Genomic DNA, 17890 nt, shown 5'->3' with positions numbered 1-17890 from the left:
ATTAAATACAATAGTCAATTGTGCACAATTTATCAAACTCTCAGAACCCAGAACCATTCAACTTCTTAGCTAATTAAAGCCATAAGATACCTACAATATCTATATCCTTATAATATATATCTTTTAAATTATCATTTTAAGCTAGCACTGGAGAGTCCCCTTACTGAACTCAGTTCAGGACCTATTCAGTACAATCATAGAAAATCTTTGTCATCACCTTAGTTAAAGGTAACCAAATCAAAAAGTGCTAGAACAACAATTCAACTAGACTAGTTATCCTGTAATTGTTTTGTTGTAAGCTACACACATTATGATAAACTACATACTATAAATTATGTTATGCAAGCTAAAGAAATATTGCTGCTATATGCATAAAAGCATATCAGGCAACACAGCATAACCTAAGTGCTATACATTATTAGTATTAAGATGGGCCTCACACTGGTTCTCTTAACACATTCCTATGTTGTCTGTTCAGTGTCTATAGTATCTTTACGATGTGAGTCTGCAAGGTACATGGAATGTCTTAGTCTGGGTTCACACATCTCTGGTTACTATGTCTTCTAACCTATACAGGGACAGTTTTAGGTCAGTTTTATTTTTCAGTGTGTATATATACTTGTTCATTATCTGCATTAAACAGAAGAAGAACATTTACGCCATTCAATGTGCGGTGTGATTCTTCCCTGATCAGAAAAGGCACCACAGGCATTATAGATCGGATTGGAAACCTCTCCAAATTTAAGTTTTGTTTAGACATAATAAAAATTTAAACATACAGTTTTTAGCCTACTTTATTAAATGCATTAGCCTATATTATCCTATTAACAAGAGGAGAGTTAGAGCCTCATACATACCTTTATCGTTTGTATGTTCCCCTCTTTTGTCATCCATAATTTTTTATTTGGATTCTCCTCTCCTTACTGATACCCCTGCCCCTCCTTTCTGAGAGTGTGAGTGAGGAAACTTCTCTGGGCGGTGGGTGCACACTCCCAGAGTACCGACAGGTTCATTGACCATGACATGATATAATAATTGACACGACCATGCAACTAAGCGGAAAAAAACAAAACGACAATCTATTTTTCAAATTGTGTATTGATGCCCAGATGCACATCACTGTCAAGTGGCAATAAAAACAAGTTTAAAACAGAGCACGTGCTCTACCCTGATTGGTGGCTTGCTGCACGCTTGACCAGATAAGTTTTTATCCACTCATAAATAAAAAAAGAACGACTGAATTTGGGAAATGTAGTTGAGTAAAAAGATATTTTACTTTAAAGTTTTGTGAAATTAAAATAAAAGTCTCCCCAAACGGTAATAATTGAGGAAAGTTGTCAGGGGGCGAATAAACGGAGTACAGCTCGCTCGGGTTTAATAAAGAGAGTCAGAGAGAGAGAAATACACACAAACAAACACACGGCAGTCCTTAAAAATCCAAAGAGGGATATCCGTGGTACGCCCTGGAGGGGCGAGGTCCACACAGTCTAAGAACGAACGCACGCGAATATAGGGGTAATCTGGGGTGCGCTTTGGGGAGAAAGCGCAGCCGTGGAGAGAGTTTAGAGTCCGAAAGAAAAGGAACGCATAAGGATACGCATAACAACACATACACTTACAAACAATAACGGACAGTGAGTGAGTGAAAGTAAGGGGTTTATATAGGAGCCAGGAATGAGTAGCAGATGAGTCCCAGGTGTGTGTGATTAAGCCGGAGCTTCAGAGAAAGCGGAGGCATGACAGCTGCCGAAAGGGGCGGGGCAGGTGGATTACTGACAAAAGTACAGATATGCAAAAAACTACTTAAGTACAGTAACAAATTATATTTACTCATGGGCATACATTTCATTTAACAGTGGGGGGCGACAATAAATGTAAACTTTCTCATGAGCAATTTTTGAAGGGGACACATATAATACAGTCAAGTTGTACTTATAAAGATAGGGTTTAGGTGCACTGAAAAATGATCTTATGTCCATTTTCCTTTTCTCCATAATTTTTATCTTGTCTATGACACTGCAAGGCAAGGCAAGTTTATTTATACTGTAGCACATTTCATACACAATGGTAATTCGAAGTGCTTTAAAAAATATAATAAAAAAAGTAAAACTATCACAACAATAAAAACAAGGAATAAAAAAAGGTTTAAAATGTAGGGTTCAACCCTCGGATAGGGGGATTTAATCCCATGTATTTACTTTGCTACTGTCCACCACTGCATAATTGTATGACCCCTTTTTAAAAACTAATAATAACTGAAATCACCCAAACAACCATGATCAAAAGTTTACATATCCTTGAATGTTTGGCCACATTATAAACACACAGGTTGACACACAGAGGTTTAAATGGGCAAAGGGAAGTACACACCTGTGCATAAGTAGTCAGAGAGTTTCTCAGATAATGAGGCTATATTTGACTGGATACTGCACCATGGGGATGCCAAAAGAACTGCCAATAGACCTGCTTAATAAGTAGTTAAACTTTATAAAGCAGGAAAAGGATATAAAAAGATATCTCAACACTTGAAAATGCCAGTCAGTACTGTTCAAACTCTGTAAAAGATGTGGAAAATAAGAGGTTCTGTTTCTACTAAGCCACTGTCAGGTAGACAAAGAAAGATTTCACCCACTACTTTTAGGAAAAAATGTTTGGGATGCAAAGATTAACCCACAAAGAACTTTGAGAGAAATACAGAAATTCAGGCTCTGGACAAAAGTTTTTTTCAAGGTGCAAAATAAGATGCTACTTAAACACAAATTACTGGATGCAAATGACTGGATGCACTGAATGCTTATTTATTGTGTGAAGTGTGACAAGTTTAGTCAATCTTTCGATAGCTAGCGATAATTCTATCTGTGAGTTAGTAAGTTAGTTTGCTCTTTGATGGAGAAGATCTTAGCATTAGAGGAGTGCATCCAGAGTCTAGGGAGAAGTAATGAGTGCGAGAGCAGTCCAGGTTCTGCAGAGGAAAGTCTGGATGCCCTAGGTCAGGGGTATTAAACTCAAATTCACAGTGGGCCAAAATAAAAAACTGTGACGAAGTCGCGAGCCAAACTCAATATTTATTGAAAAATTTACTGCAATTGTGCATGTTTTCCCTTCTCTACAGATGTGTAATGTTGAACCTTTTAATATGGAAACAAACTTTAGTTTTGCATAAACATTAAATCTGGGACAACCAAAGTTTAATATTATAAACACATGAGAAATTAAATTTTAAATAAAACACACATCAGTGGTATTCGTTTCTTATGTCTCTCTCTCTCTCTCTCTCTCTCTCTCTCTCTCTCTCTCTCTCTCTCTCTCTCTCTCTCTCTCTCTCTCTATCTGTAGCCTTTTACATTTCTTTTTAATGTAAATCTTTTTTTCACAGGGCAACAACAAAACAACCAATAATAATAATCATTTCCTTCAATTAAAAAAAAGCAATGTTTCAACCATTAACAGTCCATGCCTTGGAGTAGGAAAAGTGCATAAAGACAAAATTCATTCAAGCTCAGTTTGCTACACTCTGATTTACTCTGATTGGTTAAAGTCAGATACCTGCATCTCTTCTTAGATGCAAGTGCATCATGTCTGGGTTTAGGTTTTGAGCTGAGCATCATGTCTGGGTTTAGGCTCTGAGCTGTGGAAATGCTCAGGATTGAGTGAAGGTGTTCAACAGTGAGACGAATTCTGAGTGGTGTTTTGTTCATCTTCATCAAAGAGAACAGTTGCTCACACAGATATGTGCTGCCGAACATAGAGAGCGCTTGAGCAGCTTGGGCACGGAGTTGGGGCAGTGTGTCGGGGAAGAAACATGGAAACTGTGCAGCACACACAAAGTCATACTTTGACTTTGTCCCCCGAGCAAAACCAAAAATGTAGAAATTCTCAGAAAGTCTGTTTAAGTAACCTGATTAACATTAAATTAAATAGGACTAAATGCACAGCCAGCACCCTTGATCTAAATATTGTTAAATATTAGATCTCTCACGTCAAAAGCGTTGAATATAAACAAAATTGTTACCGACCAGGGGTTTAAAATAATGTGTTTGACAGAAACGTGGATTAAACCGAATGAATATGTATCATTAAATGAAGCGAGTCCTCCTGGGTATAGTTACATACACCAGCCCCGTCTAAATGGCAGAGGAGGCGGAGTTGCAGCTATTTATAATAATAAGCTAAGTGTCACACAATAAACTAAACACAAATTATATTTTGTGTCCAAAAGTAGGTGTAGTCAGTCAAATAATAAATTAATTATTTTTTATAGACCCAAGGGCCCTACTCTGATCTTTTCATAGAATTTGCAGATTTCATCACAAATTTAGCTACTTTTTTAGACAAAGCATTAATTGTTGGTGACTTTATTATTCGTTTTGATAATCAGAAAGACTCCTTAAGAGCAGCAGATGTGTCCATTCTAGATTCAGTTGGAATTAATCAGAATGTTATAGGACCCACTCATAGTGGTGGACATACTCTTGATTTGTTATTAACATTTGGATAAAAAATAAAATAATTAGTTATAATTCCAGTCTGAAGCTATTTCAGACCATTACTTTGTCTCTTTTAAAAACTGCCTCAGTCACTGCTGTGTTAAGCGTACATTTACGTTAGCTACAGCAGCAAGTTTTATCAATAATCTTCCGGAAATGTTGATATTAATTAGATTTCCATCTGACAGCGCAGAGCTTGACTGAGCCACTGAATACCTAGAATCAACATTCCATTACACTCTAGATTATGTAGCTCCCTTCAAGACCAAAATGACCAGGGAGAAAAAAATAGCACAGTGGTATAATGATCATACGCGCACCTTAAAACAGACCACTCTGAAATTAGAACGTAAATGGCTTCAAACCAAATTGACAGTATTTCAAATAGCATGGAAGGAGAGCCTCCTTAATTATAGAAAATCTTATAGTGCTGCTAGATCAGCATATTTATCCACCCTCATAGAAAATAACAAGCATTATTCTAGATTTTTATTCAGCACGGTAGCAAAATTAACAGAAAATAAAAGCACTGCACTCACATGCACACCATCAATAGGTAGTAATGATGTCATGTACTTTTTTAATTAATAAAGTGGAAAACATCAGACAAAAAAATCCAGACGATTAATATAAATCGAAACTATTTTATAAATAACCCTGTAGACAGCAGTGTAATTATACCAATCAATTACAAAGTTTTACTCCTATTCAAGAGAATGAATTAATTTAATTTATTTCCACATTAAAATCATCAACCTGCATTCTCGATCCCTTGCCTACAAGTTTCTTCAAACAGATAATTCCAGAGGTGAGTAAACCTGTTTTAAAATTTATAAACTCTTCCATTAGCACTTATGTACCTAAATACTTCAAACTGGCAGTTATCAACCCCATAATTAAGAAACCTGACCTTGACCCATGTCAGCTGTCCAACTATAGGCCAATATCAAACCTCCCCTTTATCTTCAAGAATTTAGAAAAGGTTGTAGCACAGCAGTTATGCTCACATCTACTTAGGAATAACATTATTGAAATGTATCAGTCAGGATTTAGGTCTCATCATAGCACAGAGATGCTATGACTAAAATTGGAAATATGTTGTCTTTACAGGGTGCAGAAAAACTAGTTCATACTTTTGTTAAATCTCGATTAGACTACCGTGATGCTTTACTGTCTGAGTGTTCGAGTAACTACATAAATAAGCTTCAGTAAGTTCAGAATGCATCAGCAAGGGTCCGTACTAGATCTAGAAAATATGACCACATGACCCCTGTTTTAATCAGTCTACACTGGCTCCCAATTAAATCTTGCATTTATTATAAAATACTACTACTGACGTATAAAGCACTTAACAGTATCGGTAAATAATGAAGACTACAGCAGGGGGGCAGATCATCCTTTTATATAGCCCCACAGTTATGGAACAGCCTTTCAATCACTGTTTGGGACTCAGTCAAGGCTGAAAACATATTTATTCAGTCAAGTCTTTTATCAGTAGATTTTTCTTAGGTAAAGGAGCAGATCTGCAGTGATCATGGATATAGAGTGTTTGGTGAACTGGGATATTTGTATGCTGTCGTCCCCTCACTCTCACACGTTCACTCAGGTTTGTTGACAGTGGTGTGGTGGGTCGTCTCTTATCCCAGAGATCCATCAGGTCTGTGTTACCTTCTGGCTCTCCCTTTTAGTTATGCTTACATACCGAGTCTTGCAGGAGTCCCTATCTACACAGTGTCCTTAACTTTCATACAACAATAAGGACATATAATAATGCATATCCTTCTATCCCTGTCACCCCTCTTCTTTCTCCCCTCAAGTTAAACATGCTCCTGATATTCCAGTGACCATTGTTCCTGCCCCTCTTCCCTTTGTGGATCTTCTCACTTTGTCCAGGCCTGCCTTTCGATAGTGTCATGTCCTCTTCGATTGGAGGCCACTCTGTGCAGCTGGAGACGGTTTCTCATAAACGCCTTGGGTGGGTACATGAAATTCCGGAGTGAGAATGGGAGCTTTAAGGATGGATTTGTACAGTAGTTAATGTCAACAGTCTGCTACACTGACTCAGGACTACAGTTTGCTTCTGATCACCATCACTGTACCCCGCAACATCGTTTATCTGCAATAAATGGACATTCAGTGCAACCCAGATGGGTTCCCTCTTGAGTCTGGTTCCTCTCAAGGTTTCTTCCTTATGCCTCAGTTTTTCCCTGCCACAGGCTTGCTCATCAGAGACAAACTTACACTCATAAAGAACTTATGAATTTTTTTCACCACATTTTCTGTGTAAATCTGCTTTGAGACAATGTTCATTGTTAAAAGCACTATACAAATAAAAATGTATTGAATTCTCACTTGTTTTCTTTTAAAAAATGTTTTTAAAGGTGCAAATTCTCCCAAGGTATTCTCCCAATATATATATATATACCACAATAAAAGGCCACTCTAAAATGTGCAGTTTTATCACACAGTACAATGCCACAGACGTCGCAGTTTTAAGGGAGCGTGCAATTGGTATGCTTACTGCAGGAATGTCCAACAGAGCTTTTGCCCATAAATTAAATGTTAATTTCTCTACTATAAGCAGTCTCCAAAGGCGTTTCAAACAATTTGGCAGTACATCTAACCGGCATCACAACCACAGACCACGTATAACCACACCAGCCCAGGACCTCCACGTCCAGCATCTTCAACTTCAAGATTGTCTGAGACCAGCCACCCGGACAGCTGCTGCAACAATTGGTTTGCATAATCAAAGAATTTCTGCTCAAACTGTCAGAAACCTTCGCAGTGAAGCTCATCTTTATGCTTGTCGTCCTCATCGGGGTCTCGACCTGACTGCAGTTCATCATCGTAACCAACTTGAGTGGGCAAATGCTCACACTCGACTTTGGAGAGGTGTTCTCTTCATGGATGAATCCCGGTTTACACTGTACAGGGCAAAATGCATGAGGCAAATGGTGGTCACACCAGATACTGACTGGTTTTTGGAATTCCCGGACCCCCCAATAAGGTAAAACTGGGGCAAAACCAAAAGTGTTGCGTTTATAATTTTGTTCAGTATATATATATATATATATATATATATATATATATATATATATATATATATATATATATATATATATATATGTATATATATATATATATATATATATATATATATATATATATATATATATATATATATATGTGTGTGTGTTTTTAATATCAACGTGAGCATGGACAAACATGGATACTTACTGCACATGTATGTTTATTATTAGTGAAACCATACTCAGCATATAGTATAAACACCAAATATTGTTAAAAAGGTTTCAAAGTAATTATGTTGTTCAAATTACGTAAATTATCAGGCTGCCAAACAGAACTTTTGCTATGTTTCAACACGAATGGGGGCGTAGCCGAGCTCCGGTTTGTGAATAGAGGACGAGGCTGGGGGAAGATAAGCGGTAAAAATTTGTGGACGATTTGTCTAATGAGTGTTCCCTGTTGCAGTGAAAGTGGGGAGAGAGAAAGACGCAGAGAGAGAACCCCTGAGAGACGTGTGTGTAAGTGTATGTGCGTGAGTGAGTGAGTGAACCTCCTGCTCTCCTACACAGAAATGTTAACGTTATTATATTACTATATTAATAAATATTATTAATTTAATAACCCCTTAGTCTTAAGCGTAATGCCAGTGGGGCCGATATCCCATTGTTCGAAGGTGTTTATGTTTAACAATAGATTATATTAAAAGGGACAAAAGTAACCATGACAAACTATAACTCATTCTAAAGGTCTAAAGGCCTTAAGCATCGACATTAAATCATGGTTTTTCAATGGAAAACATAAAACTAATGTATTTGCTGAAAATGTGTAAGTAGTAAATACCAACAACATGCATAAAAAAATGCAGTACTTACACTCTTCTTCTTCTTTTTTTGGCTTCTTTCATTAGGGGTCGCCACAGCGGATCATCCTTCTGAACCGCATATTTGATTTGGCACATGTTTTACACTGGATGCCATTCCTAACGCAACTTGGGACCGGCACTAAGAGTGCACTGGCTTGTGCAACTCAAATGGCTTAGTACTTACACTATGATTGTAATTTAGAGTCACAAACGCATCCACTGCTGCAAATCCTGACTTATTTAGAAGGGTCCACTCAACAACATGCCAGGCATTTCTGGTCCAACGAAACAATAGTGTTGTAATTTAGATGGTTATTCCTCTGTTTATATCACAGTACTTTGGGGTATATTGTTTGTATATGTTTCAGAAAAACTTTTGACATCTTAAAGAAAGAAATATGTCTCGTAGCATATAGTAAATAAAACCACCCACAAAAAAAAGAAAACAACAAAAAGTCAAAGATAGACAAACTATTTTGCCTGAGCATCCACTCTCTCTGCAGGTTTGTAACCATCATTTAAAATCTTTTAATTCTATCCAGTAGCATTATAAAAACAAGTTCCCCTCTCACCGCTGCGGCCCGGGTTCAACCCTAACCAAATCAAACATGCGGATCATGAATACGGATGATCCGCTGTGGTGACCCCTAATGGGAGAAGCCGAAGAAAGATGCCCCATGTGGGCAAGTTCTTAGTTTTATTACTCTTTAGAAGCTCTTAGTGGTCAAAGAGCGCAGAACGTGCACTGTTTGCACCTGACAGGAAGTTAATGCAGCTCTCGGTTCTGCACAAACAGCTGTTTCCAGCTTGTGCTAACTGGGCTTTGTTTACAAAAAAAAAGAAAATAAAGAAAAAAATGGACAGTCCAAAAAGTTGTTCTATCAGAGATTGCACAAAGCAGCAACTAGTGTGCCACTGAGTGTAGCAGGTGAATCTTAAAAACAGGGAGAAAAAGATCAGACCTAGCCTCAGATAAATGTTTTTGGGCATCTTATTTGTAAAGATATCTTCAGAAAATGTTTAATATAAACTCATGAGATGTGGCTTTCAACCCAGTACTTTTCTGGATTGCTCCAGGACTTCTCATGTATTTATATATGATATATAACGCATATATAAAGTGTGTGTTATATAATATTATATATACAATTTCAATCAAGCGTTTGCGTCTGCTGACTGAGGGGAACGTCACTTCCTGTATCCTGTTGTTGATTGTTTGCCGGGAATTTTGTTTGTATCTGCGTTTACATTTTTACAGTTTTTTTCTTTATCGCTTTAAAATCTGCAATAACGGACGGTGAGAGACTCTAGAACTGAACTTTTGGGTCATAATTCCACTAAACGTGTTTGGAGGAAGAAGAATGATGAGTACCATCCCAAGAACACCATCCCTACTGTGAAGCATGGGGGTGGTAGCATCATGCTTTGGGGGTGTTTTTCTGCACATGGGACAGGGCGACTGCACTGTATTAAGGAGAGGATGACCGGGGCCATGTATTGCGAGATTTTGGGGAACAACCTCCTTCCCTCAGTTAGAGCATTGAAGATGGGTCGAGGCTGGGTCTTCCAACATGACGATGACCCGAAGCACACAGCCAGGATAACCAAGAAGTGTCTCTGTAAGAAGCATATCAAGGTTCTGGCGTGGCCTAGCTTATCTCCAGACCTAAACCCAATAGAGAATCTTTGGAGGGAGCTCAAACTCCTTGTTTCTCAGCGACAGGCCAGAAACCTGACTGATCTAAACAAGATCTGTGTGGAGGAGTGGGCCAAAATCCCTCCTGCAGTGTGTGCAAACCTGGTGAAAAACTACAGGAAACGTTTGACCTCTGTAATTGCAAACAAAGGCTACTGTACCAAATATTAACATTGACTTTCTCAGGTGTTCAATACTTATTTTCCTCACTGTATGTGTGTGTGTGTGTGTGTGTGTGTGTGTGTGTGTGTATGTATATGTATGTATATGTATGACCCGGCCCCTCTGTCAAATTTTAGAACCCATTGTGGCCCGTGAGTCAAAAAGTTTGCCCATCCCTGGCCTACAACTATGTTGAGAGGATTATTATTATTTTTTTTTGTAAAAGACAAAGCAAACTTGGAAAAGTGCTAGTTTAAGTGTTTGATGAAGAGGTAGGTCTTCACTTGTTGCTTGAAGATTGCTAGGATAGGATAGCTAGGAACTCCACTGTTTGGACATCTAGGGGAAGTTCATTCCACAATCTCGGTGCTAGTACAGAGAAGAACCTTGAGGTATCCTTGCGTCTTACCCTAAGAGAAGGTGGTACCAGTGGAACAGTGCTAGAGGATCTCGGGCAGTGTGGTGTAGTGCCCAGAGTGACGAGGTCTCTGAGGTAAGAGGATGCCGGGTCATTTTTCGCCTTGTAGGCAAACATCAGTGTTTTAAATTTGATACGTGCAGCTACCTGAAGCCAGGTATCTAAGGGAGGGAAGGAGATGATGATTTGGGTGTCATCAGCATAGCAGGGGTAAGGAAACCCATGTGAGGATATGACTTTACCAAAAGAGTCTGCGTGGAGCGACCTTCCAGGTAGGAAGCAAACCATTCCCATGCTGCCCCACGGATACCGAGGCTCCTAAGGGTAAACAAGAGATTCTTATGGTTGACTTTGTCGAAGGATGCTGAAAAGTTTAGAAGCCCGAGTGGTTTGGATTTTGGGGATTGTTCTGTGAGAGATAGACCTACAGTTGTTTAAAATGGATGCAGTGGTACAGAGTTTTAGAAACACAGGATAGAAGTGATACCGGTCTATGGTAGTTGATGTCCGTGGATACAGATCAGGTTTCTTAAAGATGGAAAGTTGACACATGGTCAGATGCTAAGGACCCTTTGATGATCAAGGAGATGAACAGCAGGAGGTCTTGTGAGATGGTCTGAAGTGTAGTTAAAGCCATTGGATCCAGCGGGTAGGTGATGAGATTGCAAGATTGGATGCTTGCAGTATCTCTTCTTCTGCTATGGTTAACAACAAAAATTTGACCGTGTGGTGTAGGCATAGTTGGGGTCCATAGATATTGTGATTTGTGGTGAGAGTAGTGAGCAGGTTGAGAAGAGCCAGGATAGGTGGAGATATGCGCTTGAAAGAGGGGGAATGAAAGTCAGTAGGAGTAAGACAGAGTACATGTGTGTGAATGAGAGGGAGGGCAGTGGAGTGGTGTGGTTGCAGGGAGAAGAGGTGGAGAAGGTGGAGGAGTTCAGGTACCTGGGGTCAACAGTGCAAAGTAATGGAGAGTGTGTTAGAAAAGTAAAGAAAATCGTGCAGGCAGTGTGGAGTGGGTGGAGAAGAGTGACAGGAGTGATTTGTGATAGTAGGGTATCTGCAAGAATGAAAGGGAAAGTTTATAGGACTGTGGTGAGACCTGTGATGTTGTATGGATTAGAGACAGTGGCATTGAGTAGAAGACAGGAGGTGGAGATGGAGGTAGCAGAGCTGAAGATGTTACGGTTTTCGTTGGAAGTGACGAGGATGGACAAGATTAGAAATGATATTGATATTGATGATATTGATGATATTAGAGGGACAGTGCATGTAGGATGTTTTGGTGACAAGGTGAGGGAGGCGAGATTGAGATGGTTTGGACATGTGCAGAGGAGGGACATGAATTATATTGGTAGAAGAATGCTGAGGATATAGCCACCAAGTAGGAGGAAAAGAGGAAGGCTAAGGAGGAGGTTCATGGATGTGGTGAGGGAAGACATGCAGGTACTCGGTGTGAAAGAGGAAGATGTAGAGGACAGGGTGGTATGTAGACGGATGATCCGCTGTGTCGACCCCTTAATGGGAGTAGCCGAAAGAAGAAGAAGATTAAATAAAGGAATTAATTAAATTGCCAAAAATGTAATTGATTAAATAAAATTCAATAAATGAAAAAAAAATATCAATATTAAATTTTCTAAAGATATGTTCTACTTAACTGTCCTACTTATTTTAATATACATTAACTAATGTCTTATTTTAGCATGCTTTAACATTCTGTGGTGAGGTCTACACAGTCCAGGGAAGAAGGTGAAGGATAGATAAGTAATCCGAGGTGCGCTTTGGCGAAAGTGCAGCCGGAGGCGAAGCATACGGTTAACAATAACAGACGGTGAGTGAGAGCGAGTGAGGGGTTTATGTAGCTGCTGGGAATGAGTGTCAGGTGTAGATGTTTAGTATGATGGTGATGAGCTTCGTGCGGGCGGGGCGTGCACAGTAGGAGAAGCAGGAGCCTCCCTGACACATGTGTACCGAACTGAAAACCCTGTACCAAAAGGTTTTGGTACGAATACGTGTACCTTTACACCCATAATGGCAACAATTGGCAGACAAAATTGAAAAAGTTATTTTCTTTTCATTACATACAGTGCCTGTAAAAAGTTTGGGAACAACTAGTCTTTTATCTTTTTTTTGAGAGATATATGCATCTTTTGTTTATATCAAACAAACTAGGTAATTTTTCTCCAAACATTCAACTGAAATACTTTGCCATACCTCTTGTAAATTTGTGAATTTGATTGCAATTGCCTTCAGTCCAAATAGAATTGCATGGTTTTGAATTATGGAATAGTAGCCATGTTGGTTCAGTATTCTTTTCACTTAAGTCTCCAACCCCAACCATTAAGCTTCCACCACCAAATATACAAATATCAAAGGATATCTCTGGAAAATTTTACAAGAGGCATTGCAAAGTATTTTTGCAGAATGTTTGGAGTTTGAAAAACTCCAAACATTAAAAAAAACATTTGAAAAAAAACCCAGCCATTAGGGGGGCACAAGCCAGTGTACTCTTAGTGCCGGTCCCAAGCCCGGGTAAATGGGGAGGGTTGCGTTAGGAAGGGCATCCAGCGTAAAACATGTGCCAAATCAAATATGCGGATCACAAATGAGAATTTCATACCGGATCGGTCGAGGCCCGGGTTAACAACGACCGCCACAGGTATCGTTAGCCGACAGGGTACCGGTGGAAATTGGGCTACTGTTGGCCGAAGGAAAGTAAGGTTTGAAAGAAGAATAAGATGGTGGAAACTGAAGGAGGAAGAGTGTAGTGTGAGGTTCAGGGAAGAGGTCAGACAGGGGCTTGGTGGTGGTGAAGAGGTGCCGGATGATTGGGCAACTACCGCAGGAGTGATGAGGGAGGCAGCTAGAAAAGTACTTGGTGTGACATCTGGAAATAGAAAGCAAGACAAGGAGACGTGGTGGTGGAATGAGGAAGTGCAGGAGAGCATTAGGGGAAAGAGATTGGCAAAACAGAAGTGGGATCGACAGAGTGATGAGAAAAGTAGGCAGGAGTACAAGGAGATGCGGCAGCAGGTTAAAAGGGATGTGGCGAAAGCCAAGGAAAAGGCATATGAGGAACTGTATAAGAGGTTGGACACTAAGGAAGGAGAAAAGGATTTATACCGATTGGCCAAGCAGAGGGACCGAGCTGGGAAGGATGTACTGCAAGTTAGAGCAATAAAGGATGGAGAGGGAAATGTGTTGACTAGTGAGGAGAGTGTGTTGAGAAGATGGAGGGAGTATTTTGAGCAGCTGATGAATGAGGAAAATCAGAGAGAGAGAAGGTTGGAGGATGTGGAGTTGGTGAAGCAGGATGTAGATAGGATTAGTAAGGAGGAAGTGAGAGCAGCGATTAAGAGGATGAAGAATGGAAAGTCGGTTGGACCAGATGACATACCGGTAGAAGCGTGGAGATGTTTAGGAGAGATGGCAGTGGAGTTTTTAACCAGATTGTTTAACAGGATTCTGGAAGGGGAGAGGATGCCTGAGGAATGGAGAAGGAGTGTGCTGGTACCGATCTTTAAGCATAAGGGAGATGTGCAAACCTGCAGTAACTACAGGGGAATTAAGTTGATCAGTCACACCATGAAGTTATGGGAAAGAGTAGTGGAAGCCAGGCTGAGAGAAGAGGTGACCATCTGTGAGCAACAGTATGGTTTCATGCCGAGGAAGAGCACCACAGATGCCTTATTTGCTTTGAGGATGTTGATGGAGAAGTATAGAGAAGGACAGAAGGAGCTGCATTGTGTATTTGTGGATTTAGAGAAAGCGTACGACAGGGTGCCGAGAGAGGAGTTGTGGTATTGTATGAGGAAGTCAGGTGTGTCAGAGAAGTATTTGAGGGTGGTGCAGGACATGTATGAGGACAGTGTGACGGCAGTAAAGTGTGCAGTAGGTACGACAGACTGGTTCAGGGTGAAGGTTGGACTACATCAAGGATCGGCCCTGAGCCCTTTCCTGTTTGCAGTGGTGATGGACAGGTTGACGGACGAGGTCAGACAGGAGTCTCCCTGGACTATGATGTTTGCAGATGATATTGTGATTTGTGGTGAGAGTAGAGAGCAGGTTGAGAAGAGCCTGGAGAGGTGGAGATATGCGCTGGAGAGAAGGGGAATGAAAGTCAGTAGGAGTAAGACAGAGTACATGTGTGTGAATGAGAGGGAGGGCAGTGGAGTGATGCGGTTGCAGGGTGAAGAGGTGAAGAAGGTGGAGGAGTTCAGGTACCTGGGGTCAACAGTGCAAAGTAATGGAGAGTGTGTTAGGGAAGTAAAGAAAAGAGTGCAGGCAGGGTGGAGTGGGTGGAGAAGAGTGACAGGAGTGATTTGTGATAGAAGAGTATCTGCAAGAATGAAAGGGAAAGTTTATAGGACTGTGGTGAGACCTGCGATGTTGTATGGATTAGAGACAGTGGCATTGAGTAAAAGACAGGAGGTGGAGCTGGAGGTAGCAGAGCTGAAGATGTTGAGGTTTTCGTTGGGAGTGACGAGGATGGACAAGATTAGAAATGAGTTTATTAGAGGGACAGCACATGTAGGATGTTGTGGTGACAAGGTGAGGGAGGCGAGATTGAGATGGTTTGGACATGTGCAGAGAAGGGACATGAATTATATTGGTAGAAAAATGCTGAAGATGGAGCCACCAGGTAGGAGGAAAAGAGGAAGGCCAAGGAGGAGGTTCATGGATGTGGTGAGGGAAGACATGCAGGTAGTTGGTGTAAAAGAGGCAGATATAGAGGACAGGGTGGTATGGAGACAGATGATCCGCTGTGGCGACCCCTAATGGGAGCAGCCGAAAGAAAAAGAAGAAAGAAGAAGAGTTTGGAGTTTGAAAAAATACCTAGTTTGTTGGATATAAACAAAAGGATGCGTATACATCTCAAAAATGATAAAAGACTAGTTGTTTCCAAACTTGACTGTAGGTTAAAGGCAGTCTTTCTTTACAAGAAAAAACATATGTAAAACAGAGAACAGGACAAAATGTTTAATCTTCTGTCCTCTTCTCAGTTTTAAATACTTTTTTTGTAGAACAAAAAATGTCGATTTTGGACTCATTTGTACAGAGAACATTATTCCAATATTTGAATGTCCAATTTTTGTGTGTTTTTGCCTTTAACCGATGCGGAGAATGAGGCGGAAGCCGAAGTAGACGCACAACAAAGTCTTTAATGCACAAAGCAGGAAAATACACACATACAGCGTAGCGGTGTAGTCCTGTGAACGCAAATGGCAGTCTGTGTAAAGTAATCCACTGGACCGCGCTTGGGAAGCAGCAGAGAGATAGCAGTGCAGACAGCGTGACTCGTGGAAAAACAATAACGGACAACGTGGAAGTGAACATAGGCTGCTTATACGTGTGTGGTTAATGGAGATCAGGTGCACCGTGTTAATAATCAGGCGAGCAGCTCCGTGCGGGCAGGGCTGGTGCGGGTGAAGACGCAGGGTGCTCCCTGACACCACCCCCTCCCCCAAGGGCGTCACCGGAAGCCCCGACTCTGCAACGAGGCCGGCCCCTAGCCCGGGGCACCGGGCGAAGCAGGTTAGAGGCGTGGAACTCCTCCAGCAGTGCCGGGTCCAGCACGTCCTGTCTGGCCACCCAAGAATGCTCCTCAAGGCGACCCCTGCGCCGCCGGGAATCCAACACCTCCCGGACCGCGTAGACCCCTGGCTGATCCACAACCTCCGGCTGGACGGGCGCCGCGGGGTCACCTAAAGGGCGAGAGACAGACGAGACATAAGGCTTCAACTGGGACACATGAAAGGTCGGGTGGATACGATACCTTGGCGGCAACTCCAACCGGTAGGACACGTCGTTGATCTGCCTGACGACCCTAAATTATGCCTAAACCTAAAAAAAAAAAAAAAAACACACTTGGTCTGCTTCTATTGCCCCTAGTCAACGTCAACATAAATCTTTTCCAGTTCTACATTATAAGGTATAAATTATAGAATATTCTTGGAAGTGGTCCTATTGACAGATACTCATATCTCTGCTGTTGATCTTAGTATCTGCTTTAATGTAGTTTCAGATGAAACTTTCTTCATGGGGCAGGGAGAGATTTTTTCTAAGGCGGGAAGCATTGAAGCAGTGTCCTTGCAAAGAGTAGAGGTGGAGCAGCTTCCAGGATCCCAAGATTTACATGTCTTGACCCCTCAACAGTGGCCTGTTTCAATACAGGCTTTTAATAATACATTCTTTAAAATTTCTGATTGTTTTTTCTACCACCTCAGCTGGGTGAGGCTCATAGGGATTATAAAAATTCCAATTAATATCTAAGCATTTAGCCAACAGTTCATCAATGTTTGTTTATTATAATAAGTGTATTGCCTCTATGCTATTAACTAAAATCCCATGGTAATGCTTCTCCAACACTATTAAGGCTAGCTTAGTAGAGCAATTTTAATCTCTAATGAAAATGATCTCTTTATGTCTTCCTCAGTAGACTGACACTGAAGTAATTTTAGATCAATGTCTGGTATATTGCAGATATGTGTCATAATAGGGTTCTCTCACTCTCTCTCTCTCTCTCTCTCTCTCTCTCTCTCTCTCTCTCTCTCTCTCTCTCTCTCTCTCTCTCTCTCTGTTGAGTTAAACATGCCCTTGAGAGAGCAGTGACCAGTGATTCTGTCCCTTTCTTTTTTTTAAATCTGCTTTATTCAACCCAAAGCTCTAGCTCTGAATGGAGTTCTCTATAACTGGATTCCACTCTATGTAGCTAAGGATTAGTTCTACTTGAACATCCTAAAGGTGTATATAGTTATTGAGCACCTTAAGATCTTTAAGGAGGTATTTTGCTTGGAATTAAGATATACAGTTTTGGACAATGGCTTAGGACTGCAAATTGCATAAAGGGTTCTGCATTTACGTTTATGTAGATCTATAAAATCTAGAAGATTACGTAGTGCTACTGCAGCTAAATGCAGCTGAAAGCAGGCTTCATAGTTACATTTTCCATTTCTAGAATTACTACAGTTGTACCATTACGTTTGTACACAGGTAAAAATCATGGAGCTTTGTGATCACTAGCACTTGTGCATGGGCGTAAATTTCATTTAAACAGTAGGGGGGGGGGCAATAAATATAACATTTCTCGTGAGCAATTTTTGGAAGGGACACAAATAATACAGTCAAGTTGTACTTATAAAGATATGGTTTAGGTGCACTGAAAAATTATCTTATGTCCATTTTCCTTCTCTCCGTCATTTTATCTAGTCTATGACACTGCAAGGCAAGGCAAG

The sequence above is a fragment of the Silurus aristotelis genome, assembly GCF_946808225.1.
Source record: "Silurus aristotelis genome assembly, chromosome: 18".
Lineage (NCBI taxonomy): Eukaryota > Metazoa > Chordata > Actinopteri > Siluriformes > Siluridae > Silurus > Silurus aristotelis.
The sequence above is the reverse complement of the archived record's forward strand: the minus strand, read 5'-3'. Positions refer to the sequence as shown.